The sequence below is a fragment of the Gobio gobio genome (assembly GCF_949357685.1).
Source record: "Gobio gobio genome assembly, chromosome: 4".
In the NCBI taxonomy this organism is placed as follows: Eukaryota; Metazoa; Chordata; class Actinopteri; order Cypriniformes; family Gobionidae; genus Gobio; species Gobio gobio.
In genome coordinates this window covers 28932584-28955613 of record NC_137100.1, presented here as the reverse complement: position 1 = coordinate 28955613, position 23030 = coordinate 28932584, and the positions used below count along the sequence as shown (strand labels likewise).

The window sequence follows — 23030 nt, the reverse complement described above, 5'->3', positions numbered from 1 at the left end:
CCCTCACCACACCTTGCAACATCCCACAAACCATCAGACAATGCATCACATGAATGACAGACATTTTTCTTAAAGGAAAAAGTACCTCATGGCTGACATCAGAATGAATAGAAAGAGCCTGGAGATAATAGAGAACAGCTGGAGCCTTGGCTGCTAGCCTGTTGTATTTGAAGATGAAGCTTTTTTTGTGAACACAGGGTAATTAAGGGCTAAACAGTCATTAAGAGCATGTAAGCTGTTTGTGTGAATGAAATTCAATTTGCAAACTATTTGTGAGGTTGTTGGAACCATTCTGACACCATTCAGATAAAATAAATCCACTGAATTGTTTAAAGCCAAGTTAATCGGAGTTAATCTGCATTAAGCATTGCATACAATTAAATGTTTAAAGAGCTGCCTGTACCTAGAAAGCTTTGTAAAAATGACCCATATTTTCCTTTTTTATGGAGTGAAGGTGAAAATCACTTTCAGATTGCAACAATTTAAAAAAAACTTTATCAGTGTTTCAACAATTGTTAGGAATATAGGCCTCTCTGTGACTCTGAGAACGGTATAATCAAATCATGCTTTTTTTCTACAATACTGGGAGGATGTTTCATAATAATGTGATCATACAACAAGCATAATGTCCCAAGAGATGTAGTGACAGTGCAAGCTGCTGTGAAAACTGAAAGATTCCCATAGCAGATCTATCTGAAAATCCTGTTTACAATAAGTTACATACATTATAGTGGCAAAAAAGTAGACACTGAATTTACACGTTTCACAATTTACACTAACAAAAAAAGAAAAGTTTTAAAATGTGTTATGTTTATATAACAAAAAAGATAAAATAAAATAAAATAAAACTCAGATTGGTTGCAAGCTAATAACCTACACTACTGTTCAAAAGTTTGGGGTCAGTAATATTTTGAAAAACACATGTTTTTGAAAGAAGTCTCTCATGCTCACCAAGGCTGCATTTATTTGAATACAGTAAAACGGTAGTATTGTGAAATATTGTTGAAATTTCAGTTTTCTATTTTAAAATGTGATTTATCCCCGTGATGGCAAAGCTGAATTTTGAGCATCATTACTCCAGTCTGCAGTGTCACGATACTTCAGAAATCATTCTCATGCTCATTTCTTATTATTATCAGTGGTAAAAAATTATTCTGCTTAATTTTTTTTGTGGAAACTGTGATACATGTTTTTTCGTGATTCAGCATTTATTTTGAAATAGATTTTTTAAACAATGTGAAAGCCTTTACTGTCATTTTTAAACAATTTAATGCATCCTTCATGAATAAAATAGTTTGAAAGGTAGAGTACACTGTAAAAACAATTCAGGTCTCCAATTGAAAATGTTCTAGTGACCGATCACATCTAAATTTTTCAGTTGGCCAAATTGAATTTCTGTGAATTTCAATTTGGCCAACTAAAAAATTTAGATGTGATCAGTCACTAGAAAATTTTCAATTGGAGACCTGATTTTTTTTTTTACAGTGTATGTTGATATGCATTTTGATTGTGTATTTTAATGTGGTTTGATTAAATGCAGGATTCTGCTCATGTTTAAGTAAAATGAATATAACACAAAATATCAAAATATTGGGTAAATATTGTGATTTTTTTTTCTCCCTACAGGCCCCTCTAAGCTTTTATTCAACCAGTCCTCCTGGGTGGATGTCACAATCCAGAGTGGTACAACTATGGAGCCCACCACTGCATTCTTTGCCACAGAGACCACCAGAGGCCAGACTTCAGAGGCCAGTCCCTCTCATGCATTACAGGCCACCTCTGATGATGACCTATCTCCTACCTTCCCTTCTATGTTTTCTACAAGCATGACACCACCAAAGACAAGCCACTTCCCTGACAGACAAGAATCTGTCAACACACCATATGCAGCAGCAGTCAGTGTGAAATCTGAGGAAAGCTTCCCCACAACAAAAGTTCCAGATTTTGATATTAGTGATTTTGGCACTGAGAAGGCTGATGAAGAAGCCAAAGTTCGTGGAGATGTGGTCCGTGAAGAACTTACTACTGCAGCCCCCACAGCCACAGAAGAACCAATGGAGGAACCAGAGGATAAGAGTATCATTGAAGTGAGGACTGTTCTACCTGATATTTTACTTTCATCTTCACTAAGCACAAAACCAATGTTTGCAGTCGGGAAAACGGAGGAATCTATCCTGGTTGATATTACAACAGACAGAGATTTAGAACCCGAGGCCTCTGTAGTAACATTAGTAAACACAGTAGAATCTGGATACAAAACTGAATCGTCCTCACTTAGTGAATTCATCACTGAAAGTGATCATGATAAATTCCCAACCCAGATTCTGACTCACTCAGCTATTGAGACCACTAATGGTAAAGATGAAGCTGAATCACATGCTTCCACAAAGTCATCCTTCTTATTGGCAACAGAGGCCACTTTGAGGCCAACTGAGAGTGCCAAGTCTACTGTTTTCTCTGAGTATGAAGATGAGACTGGTGTTGGTGTTGTTATGGCGGACCCCCCACCTCTGTCTACACAGAGATCCACAAGCTCAGTACCTGAACCTTCAGAGGCCTCCAGTGGAGTTACCATCACTGATTCTACAGATACATCCACTGTTTTTATGCAAAGCTCACAACCTGGAGAAACATCTTCAGGAACCTCAAAATCTACACAAATAGTCTCTCAAACATTCACCAGCTATTCAGAAAGAGACACCGTTGAATTGACTGACCATTTTACAAAGACACCAGGTTTGACTACACCTAGTTCAGCCACAGTTGCTGCTGGAGCAGAGATTACCACATCTTCACTTACTGACCATGAAACATCACATAAAGAAGCTGCTTCAGGCCTGTCAGTGGCACCCAAGGAGACAGAGGTCACACACACCACCACTGATTCTGATGACCTAGGTATGATTTATTTGCTTTTGTTTTCACATGCTTTCTGAAAGTGGCTTGACATTTTTTATCAAATAGAATATGCAAGGTAGGGCTGCTACATCATATTTTAATTTTTTTATTATTTTCAGAACTATGTAAAAATATGAACATGAAACGTGAAAATAATAGTATGTTCTCATCCGCAGCGATTTTCATTTATTATCAGTTCATTGTCTGATAATTTTCATTGTTCATTGTCGGTTTATTGTCCAAAAAATTATAGTGCATTTTTGCATCACAGAAAGAATAATGGTCAGAATAATTTACCACTATAAAGTAATTGTGGTTCAATTTCAATATGCCACAAAACTGCTAAAGGACTGTTTACACTAAGAACAATAACAATAAAGATAACTTTGATGTCCACACCAACGGACAATAACGTTCTATGTATTATATGCACATGCTGCACTTATGCTGTCTGGTGCTTTAAATGCAAAACAAATTTTAAAGTCAGGTAGATTCTGATTGGCTGTCAATGCTTTTATCATTCATCAGCTGGAAAAAAACCCTGATTCCAACTATACTGTCATTATCTCTATAGCTGGGTTATGGACTTCCCTTGTTATAGAATTAATGATTATTACATCTTTCTAATTTTTGTTATAGTTATCATCCTTGGTGTGAATGGTGCTTAACAGTGCTGTCCAGGGTCCTAAAAATTGACAATTGAAATTGAAAATTGTGCTTTCTACATTGAAAATGTTTATAGAGAGGCATTTAGCAGTACCCAAAATCCCTAATTCTGTCAAGCTCTGAGAACTTCCTTAGCACTATCAAATTCTGGATGTATTTTGGATGGATACCACAGTACCACACAGCAAAGATTTAGTCCTGTGTTCTTTATATTGCATTCAAGAGTACTATGATTTTTGACACTGTGATTCTGAGAAAAAAAAAGTAAATCGTAAACAAATATGTGGTCAAACAAAAAACATACATATTTATAAACACACACATATATTCATGCTGGGATGAATTTATGATTGCAGTTACCATTACCTACAGGTGCAGTGATCTGATATGGCAGGTCTCATCTGGTAATGACAGACTGTTTGCCTCCATATGGCATGTTTTCAGTACAGATGATGTGGATCCATTTAGTTTAGAGAGCTGTTTATTAGGGGATGCCCTGGCAAATCTGTTCTTCCAGTGATTTCTGTCAGTTACTGCAGGCTTGGCAGAATGAGGCTTTGGACCTTTACCAGCGTAAACAGTTCTGTTAGTGCACTGATGTCTGGACACTACAACATGGCTGATGTCATCTCTACAGCACAGTCTCATCTGTATAGAGACGGCTGAGTAAGTGGTAGTGAAGAGAATGTGAGCATTGCATTTTTCTGTTGGCATATTTGTTTGCTTGTAAGAAATAAGCAAGACCAAAAGAAAGTAAGGGTGTAATAATGATATATTACACATTTTATGTCAAAATGTTATGGCACAAAGAATAAACTAATGAGTTCAGGACATTATCCAGGATGCTTAGGCCAGTGAGGTAATGATTTAGATACAAAAGCACATTTGTGCCTGCCTTCAGCCCCATGCACTGCTCCCCTTTTTGAGCACACTCCAGCTTGTTTTAACAGATGCATAAATGATGCTGTGAACTTTGAGTTTGACCATTCCCTTGTGTCTGGAAGTTGGCCTTTAGGCAAACGAATGAGAAGGTTTTGTTTTTGTTTTTTTTCTGTATTCTGTCTGTCCAGACTCCTGTTGGCTTAACCAGGTGTCTGCAGACATTAACCTCTGTCCCTGCAGGTGTTCCCAACATCAGCTACTAATCTGGACAAGTTTGGCTTGTGGGAAACACTGGTCCTTTTCCAACCTTGAAATGTATATCAGTAGCTGTGTGGGATGTTTAACTGATATGACCAAGAAGATGAAATGGTAGTTCTGGTAGATATGTAGGGCTTTAGTTTGTGGCAGCCGGTCATGTTTACTAAAACGGATGTCTGTCTTTCTCTGATGACACAGTCATAAGGAAGTTTTGTGGAGAGGATCAGTTGTTGTGAGGTCTGTTAGTGTGCATGCAGTGAAATGCCTAATTGTGTTGATGGTTGTGAGGATCCTGTACATAACTTAGGCAGTTTACTAAAAACATTTGCCATTTCTTTTTGTCTTTATTGAGCCAATACTTTTACTATGGCATAAATACACAGCCTCTAGTATTAAATTGTGTGAGATCATAATGTGCCTATGCATTTAAAATCATTTTGTCACACTTATGAACTTTTGCACAGAAAAGGGCGAATTCATTTAATGCCATGTTTCTTTGACCCCACCCCCCTTTTTTTTCAACAGTTAATCCAAGTCCGATGCCTTTTGGAGTACAACATCCTCACATTCCCCAGTTGGTAGACATTCCTCAGATACCCGATGATGATCTTCCTGTTGATCGGGAAACTGTTGTGGCAAGTGGGGATTTATTGTCCTCTCTAGCCATTTCCATGACCCCAACAGTCAGCTTCATAAACGGCAAGCTTGAGGTGACACTTCATCCTAAAGATGTGGCAGAAGAAGTTAGAGGAGATACGTTTGGAAGTAATTCCCTTGGAGTAAACAACTTAAGTGAACAAATGGAAACAACATTTGATTTTGATAGTTCATTAGTGGAGGCTGGCAGAACACCACATGAATCATTGGTGTCAGGATCTTCAATGGTGTCCCCCTTGTTTTCCACAACCCTTGATCCAGACATAGATTTTGGTCTAGGAGAAAAAATAGTAGAATCCACTCCGCCATCACCTCCCATAGCAATTAGTGAAGAGGAATTGCTCATATCTGAAGGAACTGTCATTACAAACATTTCAACCTCCACAAATGAAAAACAACCTTTTGTAAAAGCAGTAGACCCAACAGGATCAACAGAAATTCATTTGGATCATGATGACATTACTAAGTCATCTATATCTCATTCAGTGCACAGTACTAGCTCAATAACAGAAGACAAAGCCAAAGATACAGCTGATACAACACAGGTCATGGGAATAACAACTCAGAAAGATGATTTGACTAAAACCACAACAGTTGTTTCTGTCTTAGAGTCTACTTCTGGACATATGGACCATTTGAATACAGATGAAGCAGGCATAGGTGTTCAAACATCTGAAGTGTTCACTTTGACGCTGCCAACTCAAGTACATAGTACAACAAGTAAACTGGACTTACCATTTACACTTAGACAATCATCAAGTGAGACTGTTAAAATGCAGAAAGAAGCAGCTTCACAATCGATATCATCAACAAAGAATTTAGAGATGACCACAGTAAAAGATGAGCTTTCACCATCACATTTTTCATCAGTTTTGCAGTCTTCAGATTCTGAAGCTTCAGGAGATGAGACATCTTATATGCTTAGCACCACAACAAAAAGTTCAGCATTATATACAATGACCAAATCAGACCAAGAGCTCACCAAAAAAGCAATCTCAGCACCCAGCTCAACAGATGCTGAGCCTACAAGAGACCAGACAACTGAGGCACAAAGTAGAGAACCCTTTTCCTCTCTTGAATTTACTGTAACTAGTACTGCACCTACATTTACATCATTGAACACTGGGGTCTCAACAGAAATAGTCACAGGTCAAGATGTTACATCACATTCAGTAACAACCACAGTGACTGTGATTGAGGACAAAGCACTGTCAGCAAAACCTTCTGAGTCCACCATCATTGATGTTTCAGAGACTCTGTTCTCGTCAACAAAAACAGAATATATCAATGAAAAAACACACAAAAGCACAACAACTGCCAAAGAAGCTCTTACACAGTCAAGTTTTTCTTCAAGCTTGACACCAACAGAGTCTATAGCATCAGTAGATGACACTTCTGAAATGTTTAGCAAAGATTTCACAACCAGTTCCACATTTCATACTACAACAAAATCAGATGAGGATCTTACTAAAACACCTTCTGACACAACAGAAACAATCTCAATGTCCATCTCATCAGATGCTGTATTTACACAAGATCCGACAACTGAGGCACATAGTAGAGAACCTGTTTCCTCTCTTGACTCTACTTCATCAAGCACAGTACATAGTCTTACATCACTGAGCACTGAGCACTCAACAGGACAAACAGTCACAAGTCAAGATGTTACTTCACATACAGCAACAACCACAGTGACTGATATGGAGGACAAAGAGCGGTCAGCAAAACCATCTGAGCCCACCATCATTGATATTTCAGAGACTCTTTTCTCCTCTGCTCAGACTGAACATTTAGACAAGATATTATCTGAAAGCACTGTCACAATAGCCTCAGAAAAGACAACTGTCAAAGATGCTCTTACACAGTCAAGTTTTTCTTTAAGCTTGCCATCAACAGAGTCTGAAGTTTCAGGAAATGAGACCTCTGATATGTTTGTCAGAGAAATAAAAACAACAAGTTCTTCAATTTATACTGCAACCAAATCGGACCAAGAACTTACCAAAACACCATCTGATAAAGCAGCAATCACAGTGTCTTACTCAACAAATGCTGAAGCTACAAAAGAACTGACAACTGTAGCAGATAGTGGAGAACATGTTTCCATTACTGACTCTACTGAAACTAGTACCGGGCATTCATTTACATCCTTAAGTACTGGGAACTCAACAGTACGAACAGTCTCAAGTGAAGATATTACATCACATACACCAAAAACCAACCTGACTGTGATTGAGGACAAAGAACTGTCAGCAAAACCATTTGATTCCACCATCATTGATGTTTCAGAGACTCTGTCCTCCTCTGCTCAGACCGAACATCTAGACAAGACATTATCTGAAAGCACCGTCTCAGTGACCTCAGAGATGACTACTGCCAAATATTTGCTGTCACCATCAAGTTTTTTTTCAAGCTTGCCATCAAAAGAGTCTGAAGCATCAGGAGACGGCACCTCTGATATGTTTAGCAAAGATTTCACAACCAGTTCCTCACTTCATACTACAACAATATTAGATCAAGATCTCACTAAAACACTTTCTGACAGAACAGAAACAATCTCACTGTCCATCTCATCAGATGCTGTATTTACACAAGATCAGACAACTGAGGAACATAGTAGAGAACCTGTTTCCTCTCTTGACTCTACTTCATCAAGTAGAGTACATAGTCTTACATCACTGAGCACTGAGCACTTAACAGGACGAACAGTCACAAGTCAAGATGTTACTTCACATACAGCAAGAACCACAGTGACTGATATGGAGGACATAGAGCTGTCAGCAAAACCATCTGAGTCCACCATCATTGATGTTTCAGAGACTCTTTTCTCCTCTGCTCAGACTGAACATTTAGACAAGATATTATCTGAAAGCACTGTCACAATAGCCTCAGAAAAGACAACTGTCAAAGATGCTCTTACACAGTCAAGTTTTTCTTCAAGATTGCCATCAACAGAGTCTGAAGCGTCAGGAAATGACACCTCTGATATGTTTAGCAAAGATATCACAACCAGTTCCTCACTTCATACTGCAACAATATTAGATCAAGATCTCCCTAAAACACCATCTGACACAACAGAAACAATCTCAGTGTCCATCTCGTCAGATGCTGTATTTACACAAGATCCGTCAACTGAGGCACATAGTAGAGAACCTGTTTCCTCTCTTGACTCTACTTCATCAAGCACAGTACATATTCTTACATTACTGAGCACTGGCCATTCAACAGGACGAACCGTCACAAGTCAAGATGTTACTTCACATACAGCAACAACCACAGTGACTGATATGGAGGACAAAGAGCTGTCAGCAAAACCATCTGAGCCCACCATCATTGATGCTTCAGAGACTCTTTTCTCCTCTGCTCAGACTGAACATTTAGACAAGATATTATCTGAAAGCACTGTCACAATAGCCTCAGAAAAGACAACTGTCAAAGATGCTCTTACACAGTCAAGTTTTTCTTTAAGCTTGCCATCAACAGAGTCTGAAGTTTCAGGAAATGAGACCTCTGATATATTTGTCAAAGAAATAACAACAACAAGTTCTTCAATTTATTCTGCAACCAAATCGGACCAAGAACTTACCAAAACACCATCTGATAAAGCAGAAATCACAGTGTCTTACTTAACAAATGCTGAAGCTACAACAGAACAGACAACTGTAGCAGATAGTGGAGAACATGTTTCCATTATTGACTCTACTGAAACTAGTACCGGGCATTCATTTACATCATTAAGTACTGGGGACTCAACAGTACGAACAGTCTCAAGTAAGGATATTATATCACATACACCAACAACCAACCTGACAGTAATTGAGGAAAAAGAACTGTCAGCAAAACCATTTGATTCCACCATCATTGATGTTTCAAAGACTCTGTCCTCCTCTGCACAGAATGAACATTTAGACAAGACATTATCTGAAAGCACCGTCTCAGTGACCTCAGAGATGACTACTGCCAAATATTTGCTGTCACCATCAAGTTTTCTTTTAAGCTTGCCATCAACAGAGTCTGAAGCATCAGGAGATGACACCTCTGATATGTTTAGCAAAGATTTCACCACCAGTTCCTCACTTCATACTACAACAATATTAGATCAAGATCTCACTAAAACACCATCTGACAGAACAGAAACAATCTCAGTGTCCATCTCATCAGATGCTGTATTTACGCAAGATCAGACAACTGAGGAATATAGTAGAGAACCTGTTTCCTCTCTTGACTCTACTTCATCAAGTACAGTACATAGTCTTACATCACTGAGCACTGAGCACTCAACAGGACGAACAGTCACAAGTCAAGATGTTACTTCACATACAGCAACAACCACAGTGACTGATATGGAGGACAAAGAACTGTCAGCAAAACCACCTGTGACCACCATCATTGATGTTTCAGAGACTCTTTTATCCTCTGCTCAGACTGAACATTTAGACAAGATATTATCTGAAAGCACTGTCACAATGGCCTCTGAGAAGACAACTGTCAAAGAAGCTCTTACACAGTCAAGTTTTTATTCAAGCTTGTCATCAACAGAGTCTATATCATCAGTAGATGACACTTCTGAAATGTTTAGCAAAGATTTCACAACCAGTTCCACATTTCATACTACAACAAAATCAGATGAGGATCTTACTAAAACACCATCTGACACAACAGAAACAATCTCAATGTCCATCTCATCAGATGCTGTATTTACACAAGATCCGACAACTGAGACACATAGTAGAGAACCTGTTTCCTCTCTTGACTCTACTTCATCAAGCACAGTACATAGTCTTACATCACTGAGCACTGAGCACTCAACAGGACAAACAGTCACAAGTCAAGATGTTACTTCACACACAGCAACAACCACAGTGACTGATATGGAGGACAAAGAACTGTCAGCAAAACCATTTAATTCCACCATCATTGATGTTTCAGAGACTCTGTCCTCCTCTGCTCAGACCGAACATTTAGACAAGACATTATCTGAAAGCACCGTCTCAGTGACCTCAGAGATGACTACTGCCAAATATTTGCTGTCACCATCAAGTTTTTTTTCAAGCTTGCCATCAACAGAGTCTGAAGCATCAGGAGATGACACCTCTGATATGTTTAGCAAAGATTTCACCACCAGTTCCTCACTTCATACTACAACAATATTAGATCAAGATCTCACTAAAACACCATCTGACAGAACAGAAACAATCTCAGTGTCCATCTCATCAGATGCTGTATTTACGCAAGATCAGACAACTGAGGAACATAGTAGAGAACCTGTTTCCTCTCTTGACTCTACTTCATCAAGTACAGTACATAGTCTTACATCACTGAGCACTGAGCACTCAACAGGACAAACAGTCACAAGTCAAGATGTTACTTCACATATAGCAACAACCACAGTGACTGATATGGAGGACAAAGAACTGTCAGCAAAACCATCTGTGCCCACCATCATTGATGTTTCAGAGACTCTATTATCCTCTGCTCAGACTGAACATTTAGACAAGATATTATCTGAAAGCACTGTCACAATGGCCTCTGAGAAGACAACTGTCAAAGAAGCTCTTACACAGTCAAGTTTTTCTTCAAGCTTGTCATCAACAGAGTCTATAACAGCAGTAGATGACACTTCTGAAATGTTTAGCAAAGATTTCACCACCAGTTCCACATTTCATACTACAACAAAATCAGATGAGGATCTTACTAAAACACCATCTGACACAACAGAAACAATCTCAATGTCCATCTCATCAGATGCTGTATTTACACAAGATCCGACAACTGAGGCACATAGTAGAGAACCTGTTTCCTCTCTTGACTCTACTTCATCAAGCACAGTACATAGTCTTACATCTCTGAGCACTGAGCGCTCAACAGGACAAACAGTCACAAGTCAAGATGTTACTTCACATACAGCAACAACCACAGTGACTGATATGGAGGACAAAGAACTGTCAGCAAAACCATCTGTGCCCACCATCATTGATGTTTCAGAGACTATTTTCTCCTCTGCTCAGACTGAACATTTAGAAAAGATATTATCTGAAAGCACTTTCACAATAGCCTCAGAAAAGACAACTGTCAAAGATGCTCTTACACAGTCAAGTTTTTCTTTAAGCTTGCCATCAACAGAGTCTGAAGTTTCAGGAAATGAGACCTCTGATATGTTTGTCAAAGAAATAACAACAACAAGTTCTTCAATTTATACTGCAACCAAATCGGACCAAGAACTTACCAAAACACCATCTGATAAAGCAGAAATCACAGTGTCTTACTCAACAAATGCTGGAGCTACAACAGAACAGACAACTGTAGCAGATAGTGGAGAACATGTTTCCATTATTGACTCTACTGAAACTAGTACCAGGCATTCATTTACATCATTAAGTACTGGGGACTCAACAGTACGAACAGTCTCAAGTGAAGATATTACATCACATACACCAACAACCAACCTGACTGTGATTGAGGACAAAGAACTGTCAGCAAAACCATTTGATTCCACCATTATTGATGTTTCAGAGACTATGTCCTCCTATGCTCAGACCGAACATTTAGACAAGACATTATCTGAAAGCACCGACTCAGTGACCTCAGAGATGACTACTGCCAAATATTTGCTTTCACCATCAAGTTTTCTTTTAAGCTTGCCATCAACAGAGTCTGAAGCATCAGGAGATGACACCTCTGATATGTTTAGCAAAGATTTCACCACCAGTTCCTCACTTCATACTACAAAAATATTAGATCAAGATCTCACTAAAACACCATCTGACAGAACAGAAACAATTTCAGTGTCCTTCTCATCAGATGCTGTATTCACGCAAGATCAGACAACTGAGGAACATAGTAGAGAACCTGTTTCCTCTCTTGACTCTACTTCATCAAGTACAGTACATAGTCTTACATCACTGAGCACTGAGCACTCAACAGGACGAACAGTCACAAATCAAGATGTTACTTCACATACAGCAACAACCACAGTGACTGATATGGAGGACAAAGAACTGTCAGCAAAACCATCTGTGCCCACCATCATTGATGTTTCAGAGACTCTTTTCTCCTCTGCTCAGACTGAACATTTAGACAATATCTTTTCTGAAAGCACTGTCACAATGGCCTCAGAGAAGACAACTGTCAAAGAAGCTCTTACACAGTCAAGTTTTTCTTCAAGCTTGTCATCAACAGAGTCTATAGCATCAGTAGATGACACTTCTGAAATGTTTAGCAAAGATTTCACAACCAGCTCCAAATTTCATACTACAACAAAATCAGATGAGGATCTTACTAAAACACCATCTGACACAACAGAAACAATCTCAATGTCCATCTCATCAGATGCTGTATTTACACAAGATCCGACAACTGAGGCACATAGTAGAGAACCTGTTTCCTCTCTTGACTCTACTTCATCAAGCACAGTACATAGTCTTACATCACTGAGCACTGAGCACTCAACAGGACAAACCGTCACAAGTCAAGATGTTACTTCACATACAGCAACAACCACAGTGACTGATATGGAGGACAAAGAGCTGTCAGCAAAACCATCTGAGTCCACCATCATTGATGTTTCAGAGACTCTTTTCTCCTCTGCTCAGACTGAACATTTAGACAAGATATTATCTGAAAGCACTGTCACAATAGCCTCAGAAAAGACAACTGTCAAAGATGCTCTTACACAGTCAAGTTTTTCTTCAAGACTGCCATCAACAGAGTCTGAAGCGTCAGGAGATGACACCGCTGATATGTTTGTCAAAGAGATCACAACAACAAGTTCTTCAATTTACAATGCAACCAAATCGGACCAAGAACTTACCAAAACACCATCTGATAAAGCTGAAAGCGCAGTCTCTTACTCTAGAAATGCTGAAGCTAGACCAGAACAGACAACTGTTGCAGATAGTGGAGAACATGTTTCCATTATTGACTCTACTGAAACTAGTATCGTGAATTCATTTACATCATTGAGTACTGGGGACTCAACAGTACGAACAGTCACAAGTGAAGATGTTACATCACATACACCAACAACCAAACTGACTGTGATTGAAGACAAAGAACTGTCAGCAAAACCATTTGATTCCACCATCATTGATGTTTCAGAGACTCTGTCCTCCTCTGTTCAGACCGAACATTTAGACAAGACATTATCTGAAAGCACTGTCTCAGTGACCTCAGAGATGACTACTGACAAATATTTGCTATCACCATCAAGTTTTTTTTCAAGCTTGCCATCAACAGAGTCTGAAGCATCAGGAGACGGCACCTCTGTAATGTTTAGCAAAGATTTCACCGCCAGTTCCTCACTTCATACTACATCAATATTAGATCAAGATCTCACTAAAATACCATCTGACAGAACAGAAACAATCTCAGTGTCCATCTCATCAGATGCTGTAGTTACACAAGATCAGACAGCTGAGGCACATAGTAGAAAACCTGTTTCCTCTCTTGACCCTACTTCACCAAGCACAGTACATAGTCTTACATCACCGAGCACTGAGCACTCAACAGGACGAACAGTCACAAGTCAAGATGTTACTTCACATACAGCTACAAACACAGTGACTGATATGGAGGACAAAGAACTGTCAGCAAAACCATCTGAGCCCACCATCATTGATGCTTCAGAGACTCTTTTCTCCTCTGCTCAGACTGAACATTTAGACAAGATATTATCTGAAAGCACTGTCACAATAGCCTCAGAAAAGACAACTGTCAAAGATGCTCTTACACAGTCAAGTTTTTCTTTAAGCTTGCCATCAACAGAGTCTGAAGTTTCAGGAAATGAGACCTCTGATATGTTTGTCAAAGAAATAACAACAACAAGTTCTTCAATTTATACTGCAACCAAATCAGACCAAGAACTTACCAAAACACCATCTGATGAAGCAGAAATCACAGTGTCTTACTCAACAAATGTTGGAGCTACAACAGAACAGACAACTGTAGCAGATAGTGGAGAACATGTTTCCATTATTGACTCTACTGAAACTAGTACCAGGCATTCATTTACATCATTAAGTACTGGGGACTCAACAGTACGAACAGTCTCAAGTGAAGATATTACTTCACACACAGCAACAACCACAGTGACTGATATGGACGACAAAGAACTGTCAGCAAAACCATTTGATTCCACCATTATTGATGTTTCAGAGACTCTGTCCTCCTCTGCTCAGACCGAACATTTAGACAAGACATTATCTGAAAGCACCGTCTCAGTGACCTCAGAGATGACTACTGCCAAATATTTGCTGTCACCATCAAGTTTTCTTTCAAGCTTGCCATCAAACGAGTCTGAAGCATCAGGAGACGGCACCTCTGATATGTTTAGCAAAGATTTCACAACCAGTTCCTCACTTCATACTACAACAATATTAGATCTCACTAAAACACCATCTGACAGAACAGAAACAATCTCACTGTCCATCTCATCAGATGCTGTATTTACACAAGATCCGACAACTGAGGCACATAGTACAGAACCTGTTTCCTCTACTTTATCAAGCACAGTACATAGTCTTACATCACTGAGCACTGAGCACTCAACAGGACAAACAGTCACAAGTCAAGATGTTACTTCACATACAGCAACAACCACAGTGACTGATATGGAGGACAAAGAGCTGTCAGCAAAACCATCTGAGCTCACCATCATTGATGTTTCAGAGACTCTTTTCTCTTCTGCTCAGACTGAACATTTAGACAAGACATTATCTGAAAGCACTGTCTCAGTGACCTCAGAGATGACTACTGCCAAATATTTGCTGTCACCATCAAGTTTTTTTTCAAGCTTGCCATCAACAGAGTCTGAAGCATCAGGAGATGACACCTCTGATATGTTTAGCAAAGATTTCACCACCAGTTCCTCACTTCATACTACAACAATATTAGATCAAGATCTCACTAAAACACCATCTGAAAGAACAGAAACAATCTCAGTGTCCATCTCATCAGATGCTGTAGTTACACAAGATCAGACAGCTGAGGCACATAGTAGAAAACCTGTTTACTCTCTTGACCCTACTTCACCAAGCAAAGTACATAGTCTTACATCACCGAGCACAGAGCACTCAACAGGACGAACAGTCACAAGTCAAGATGTTACTTCACATACAGCAACAACCACAGTGACTGATATGGAGGACAAAGAACTGTCAGCAAAACCATCTGTGCCCACCATCATTGATGTTTCAGAGACTATTTTCTCCTCTGCTCAGACTGAACATTTAGAGAACATTTTATCTGAAAGCACTGTCACAATAGCCTCAGAGAAGACAACTGTCAAAGAAGCTCTTACACAGTCAAGTTTTTCTTCAAGCTTGCCATCAACAGAGTCTGAAGCATCAGGAGATGACACCTCTGATATGTTTAACAAAGATATCACAACCAGTTCCTCACTTCATACTGCAACAATATTAGATCAAGATCTCACTAAAACACCATCTGACAGAACAGAAACAATCTCAGTGTCCATCTCGTCAGATGCTGTATTTACACACGATCTGTCAACTGAGGCACATAGTAGAAAACCTGTTTCCTCTCTTGACCCTACTTCACCAAGCACAGTACATAGTCTTACATCACCGAGCACTGAGCACTCAACAGGACGAACAGTCACAAGTCAAGATGTTACTTCACATACAGCAATAACCACAGTGACTGATATGGAGGACAAAGAACTTTCAGCAAAACCATCTGTACCCACCATCATTGATGTTTCAGCGACTCTTTTCTCCTCTGCTCAGACTGAACATTTAGACAATATATTATCTGAAAGCACTGTCACAATGGCCTCAGAGAAGACAACTGTCAAAGAAGCTCTTACACAGTCAAGTTTTTCTTCAAGCTTGTCATCAACAAAGTCTATAGCATCAGTAGATGACACTTCTGAAATGTTTAACAAAGATTTCACAACCAGTTCCACATTTCATACTACAACAAAATCAGATGAGGATCTTACTAAAACACCATCTGACACAACAGAAACAATCTCAATGTCCATCTCATCAGATGCTGTATTTAAACTAGATCCGACAACTGAGACACATAGTACAGAACCTGTTTCCTCTACTTTATCAAGCACAGTACATAGTCTTACATCACTGAGCACTGAGCACTCAACAGGACAAACAGTCACAAGTCAAGATGTTACTTCACATACAGCAACTACCACAGTGACTGATATGGAGGACAAAGAACTGTCAGCAAAACCATCTGAGTCCACCATCATTGATGTTTCAGAGACTCTATTCTCCTCTGCTCAGACTGAACATTTAGACAAGATATTATCTGAAAGCAATGTCACAATAGCCTCAGAAAAGACAACTGTCAAAGATGCTGTTACAGAGTCAAGTTTTTCTTTAAGCTTGCCATCAACAGAGTCTGAAGTTTCAGGAAATGAGACCTCTGATATATTTGTCAAACAGATCACAACAACAAGTTCTTCAATTTATACTGCAACCAAATCGGACCAAGAACTTACTAAAATACCATCTGATAAAACAGAAATCGCAGTGTCTTACTCAACAAATGCTGAAGCTAGACCAGAACAGACAACTGTAGCAGATAGTGGAGAACATGTTTCCATTATTGACTCTACTGAAACTAGTACCACACATACATTTACATCATTAAGCACTGGGGACTCAACAGGACGAACAGTCACAGGTGAAGATATTACATCACATACACCAACAACCACCGTGACTGTGATTGAGGACAAAGACCTGTCAGCAAAACCATTTGAGTCCACCATCATTGATGTTTCAGAGACTCTGTCCTCCTCTGCTCAGACTGAACATTTAGACAAGACATTATCTGAAAGCACTGTCTCGGTGACCTCAGAGATGACAACTGCCAAATATTTGCTGTCACCATCAAGTTTTCTTTCAAGCTTGCCATCAACAGAGTCTGAAGCATCACGAGATGACACCTCTGATATGTTTAGCAAAGATTTCACAACCAGTTCCTCACTTCATACTACAACAATATTAGATCAAGATCTCACTAAAACACCATCTGACAGAACAGAAACAATATCAGTGTCCATCTCATCAGATGCTGTATTTTCGCAAGATCAGACAACTGATGAACATAGTAGAGAACCTGTTTCCTCTCTTGACTCTACTTCATCAAGCACAGTACATACTCTTACATCACTGAGCACTGAGCACTCAACAGGACGAACAGTCACAAGTCAAGATGTTACTTCACATACAGCAACAACCACTGTGACTGATATGGAGGACAAAGAACTGTCAGCAAAACCATCTGTGCCCACCATCATTGATGTTTCAGAGACTCTTTTCTCCTCTCCTCAGACTGAACATTTAGACAAGATATTATCTGAAAGCACTGTCACAATGGCCTCAGAGAAGACAACTGTCAAAGATGCTCTTACACAGTCAAGTTTTTCTTCAAGATTGCCATCAACAGAGTCTGACGCATCAGGAGATGACACCTCTGATATGTTTAGCAAAGATATCACAACCAGTTCCTCACTTCATACTGCAACAATATTAGATCAAGAAATCACTAAAACACCATCTGTTACAACAGAAACAATTTCTGTGTCCATCTCGTCAGATGCTGTATTTACACAAGATCCGTCAACTGAGGCACATAGTAGAGAACCTGTTTCCTCTCTTGACTCTACTTCATCAAGTACAGTACATAGTCTTACATCACTGAGCACTGAGCAATCAACAGGACGAACCGTCACAAGTCAAGATGTTTATTCACATACAGCAACAACCACAGTGACTGATATGGAGGACAAAGAGCTGTCAGCAAAACCATCTGAGCCCACCATCATTGATGTTTCAGAGACTCTTTTCCCCTCTGCTCAGACTGAACATTTAGTCAAGATATTATCTGAAAGCACTGTCACAATAGCCTCAGAAAAGACAACTGTCAAAGATGCTCTTACACAGTCAAGTTTTTCTTTAAGCTTGCCATCAACAGAGTCTGAAGTGTCAGGAAATGAGACCTCTGATATGTTTGTCAAAGAGATCACAACAACAAGTTCTTCAAATTATACTGCAACCAAATCGGAGCAAGAACTTACCAAAACACCATCTGATAAAGCAGAAATGGCAGTGTCTTACTCAACAAATGCTGAAGCTAGACCAGAACAGACAACTGTAGCAGATAGTGGAGAAAATGTTTCCATTATTGACTCTACTGAAACTAGTGCCTTACATACATTTACATCATTAAGCACTGGGGTCTCAACAGTACGAACAGTCACAGGTGAAGATATTACATCACATACACCAACAACCAACCTGACTGTGACTGAGGACAAAGACCTGTCAGCAAAACCATTTGAGTCCACCATCATTGATGTTTCAGAGACTCTGTCCTCCTCTGCTCAGACCGAACATTTAGACAAGACATTATCTGAAAGCCCTGTCTCGGTGACCTCAGAGATGACAACTGCCAAATATTTGCTGTCACCATCAAGTTTTCTTTCAAGCTTGCCATCAACAGAGTCTGAAGCATCAGGAGATGACACCTCTGATATGTTTAGCAAAGATATCACAACCAGTTCCTCACTTCATACTGCAACAATATTAGATCAAGATCTCACTAAAACACCATCTGACAGAACAGAAACAATCTCAGTGTCCATCTCATCAGATGCTGTATTTACACAAGATCCGTCAACCGAGGCACATAGTAGAGAACCTGTTTCCTCTCTTGACTCTACTTCATCAAGTACAGTACATAGTCTTACATCACTGAGCACTGAGCAATCAACAGGACGAACCGTCACAAGTCAAGATGTTTATTCACATACAGCAACAACCACAGTGACTGATATGGAGGACAAAGAGCTTTCAGCAAAACCATCTGAGCCCACCATCATTGATGTTTCAGAGACTCTTTTCTCCTCTGCTCAGACTGAACATTTAGACAAGATATTATCTGAAATCACTGTCACAAGCACAATTGCCTCAGAGAAGACAACGGTAAAAGATGCACTGTCACTGACAAGTTTTGCTTCAGTTTTGTTGTCCACAGAGTCTGCAGTTTCAGAAGATGACACCTCTGACATGTTTAGCAAAGGTTTTACGACAACAGGTTCTTCATTGTACAGCACAACCAAATCAGCCCAAGAATTCACTAAAACACCACCTGACACATCAGAAACATTCTCAGTGTCCAACTCAATAGATGCTGAAGCTACAAGAGGTCAGACTGAGGAACATAGTAGAGAACCTGTTTCCTCTCCCGACTCTACTGTAACTAGCACAGAACTTACATTTACATCGAGTACTGGGGTCTCAACTGGACGAACTGTCACAAGTCAAGATATCACGTCACATAGGGCAACAGCGACTGTGTTGGAGGACAAAGACCTGTCAGCAAAACCATCTGAATCCACCCTCACCAATCTTTCAGAGACTCTGTTCTCCTCTGCTCAGACTGGACATGTTGGCATTTTCACAAGTACAATGCTACCAAAGAGGACAACATCCAAAGATTTCCTGTCACTGTCAAGTTTAGCTTCCGTTTTGCCATCTTCAGAGTATGATGGTTCAGGAGATTACACCTCTCAAATGTTCAGTAAAGTGTTCACAACAAGTTCATCACTTCATATTACAATTAAATCAGATGATGAAATCACCAGCTCTACAGCTCCTGTTAAAATGCAAAAAGAACAAGCTGCCACACTAACTCTTTCCACAATACCTTCAATTGACATGATAAATGCAAGCTCAGAGTGGACTTCAACTTATGCAGAGATCCCAGAAACAGAATCCCTTTCCACATTTCCACAGACAACTAAATCATATGATCATTATTTTGTAGCCACTGATGAGGCAGAAATTCATGAGACTGACCAAACATCGGAACCAGTGAGGTCTGAAAGTTCTTCACATTCCATTTCATCCACAACAGAATTGTTTTCTAGCACAGTCCAAACAGTGGTTACAGACTCATCTTCTGAACAAGGCAGTGGAGATCTGTCTGAAAATGAAGTGGTTGAAGATGGTGGCTCTGGTGAAATATCTTCTGCTGTTGTAGAATCAATTCCTCCCCAAGTTACACCATCAGAGGACAAGACAACTGCTGTTGGTTTTGAGTCAATTGCTGCTTCTGGAGTGCAGCCATCAGAAAATATAACTGCAATAATAGATGTTAAAACAACTGTGAGTGGAGAAGCTAGATCAAGCTCATTGTTTACTCTCACCATAGCTCCATCATCTATGATCAAAACAGTCACAAGTCAAGAGGTCATGACATCTCAAAGAGAGATTGTCTCCTCAGCAACTGAATTTGAATCAAGTTACACAACAACACAGCCTGTTATTAGAAGATTCACAGAGCCTGTTGTTGCCACCCACACAGCCCCAGTGTCTTCCAGACCTTCTCACACTATTACAGAATCACAGTTGACTGAACAGACCACAGAATCAAGTCATACTGCAATTGGATCAAGAAAACTAAGCCACACTTCAGTGGCAACAGTTGAATCTGGCCACACGGTACCTTTAGCTATCCAAACAATGCCTGGTTCTTTTAATCACGGCCAAACATCAACAGTCACTGAAAGTTATGAAGCAACTTCAGCTCCTCTCAGGACAAGAACAATGTTTACACCATCTTCTAGCAAAAGCCTTAGCAAGCACACAACAATCTCATCTGTAGATTCAGAGGATGACACAACAGATGATGAAGGATCAGGGGAGTCCCCTGTCATGTATGTTTCATCAGCAGCCATCAAAATGCAGACTGGTTCTCCTACAGTTCATATAACCAACACTGGCTTTACAGAGCTTGACAGGGACATCACTTTAACACAAAGTTTGAGCTCCATTACATCTACTTTTGTAGACAAAGAGGGCTCTGGTGGTGTTGAAGATGACCAGGAAACCACTCAACAAGAGGGTTCTGGTGAGGAGGACGGAGTGAGTCCAACAGCTGAAATGTATGATAATTATACTGTGGCCACAGATAAGGCGGAAGTCAGTGAGGCTGACCGCACATCAGAGCCAGTAAGTTTTTCAGGTGCCTCCCATTCCACATCCTTCACAACTGAATCAACATTACTGTCTAACACTGCCCAAACAGCAGTGAGATCATATACTGAAGGTAGTAAAATCACATCTGAAAGTGAAGTGGATGGAGATACTGGCACTGGTGGTGAAATATCCCTAGCAGCTCTTGAGTCACAACCAAAGAGAACTGAAGCTACACCTGTTGCAGTAGTGTCACAAAAGAGTTCCTTACCACCAAGTACTCCAGAAATCAACTTCAATGGGTTTTCCTTATCAACCACTGAGGATGACAAGGATTTTTCCACACCTGGAGATCCTACTGATGAGATTTCCAGAACACCAACAACTAAGTCATATGAGGACCTATCTGTAAGAACTGAAGAGGCTGAAGTATATGAAACTGAGGATAAAACAGGTTTCTCAAGTGTTGCATCTGTCACGGGCAGCACAGATTTCATGCATCAGTCAACTTTATCCCCATTTCCCTCTTTCTTGAGCTCCACCAAGTCAACTGTAACATTTACAACTTCACTTTTAGAGGATGGCAGTGGGGAAGACTCAACAGATGGGAATGGAGCAGAAGATGATGGATCAGGTGATAACACAACTCCTGTGACATCATCTCCTTTGCTCTCAAAAATGACAGAAACAACCATTAGCATGATACCCTTTAGCTCAGTCAGCAATGGACAAGACGATACAGACAACGTTGTTTCATACAGAACCACAACACCTCAAATGCAGAGGGTGTTCTCAAGCACAAATGCTGATGGTTTTACTCTGGTCTCAGAGACAGCACAGACAGAGCAGGGACCTTCTGATGGTTCTGTATCAGAATCAACAGCCACTAGCTTTACTGCTCCTGAAACACATTCTGATGTGGGAACCAGCCACACTGCATTACCTTCTATAGTGCCATCTCAAGGTCCTTTGTCCACCCCTACTCCATCTATCTTATCTAAGGACAATGCTGATCACCAACTCTCTCCAACAAGCCCAGTCTTAATATTCACAGAGGAAGTGGAAGATGAAGATGAACTGTTTTCAACTGTAACAGAAAGTATGAGAGATCATAGCATCAAACCAGACATTATCACTAAGGATGCAATTATCCTTGATGCAGATACTATGTCTGTTTTAGAGCAGTCTTCACCTTTTGCCCCTACAATTGTTACAGAAGAAGCAGGAGGAGTAACCCCAATTGTCATGATGGCATCAAGCATTATGACAGAGGAACCAGAGGGATCTGGAATGGATGGCACCGAGTTACCTCAGTTACATGTGTCATTTGAAACCTCCACAGATGAGTTAATAGTTCAACAAACAACAGCAATCCCAGACATCCTGCAGAGCAGTTCAACATATGTAGATGAGGAAACACAAGCAATACAGACAGAAACTCCTGAGGCTACTGATGCAGATGTAAATGAACACACAATAGATCGTCAGACCTCCACAGAATCCAAACAAGTTACAACGGAGACACTGACTGATGACTTCTCAGGAGACTCTGTGTCTACTAAAGATTATAATCTAAAAACATCGACTTTAACCCCCAAATCATCTCAAATGTCCACAGACATAGTCATAGAAATAGTTTCAGCTGAAGAAGACCATTCTGAGGATGTTCTAAACATTCAGACCCTATCAACACAGGCTTCCAAG

General features: G+C 39.9%; 1 protein-coding gene across 1 annotated transcript in view; it reads left to right on the top strand.

Annotated features, from left to right (window-relative positions):
- vcana (versican a) overlaps positions 1-23030 on the top strand; it is a gene marked incomplete at its 5' end in the record, with an annotated part of 40991 nt that overhangs the window by 5800 nt on the left and 12161 nt on the right. The window lies entirely within an intron of this gene.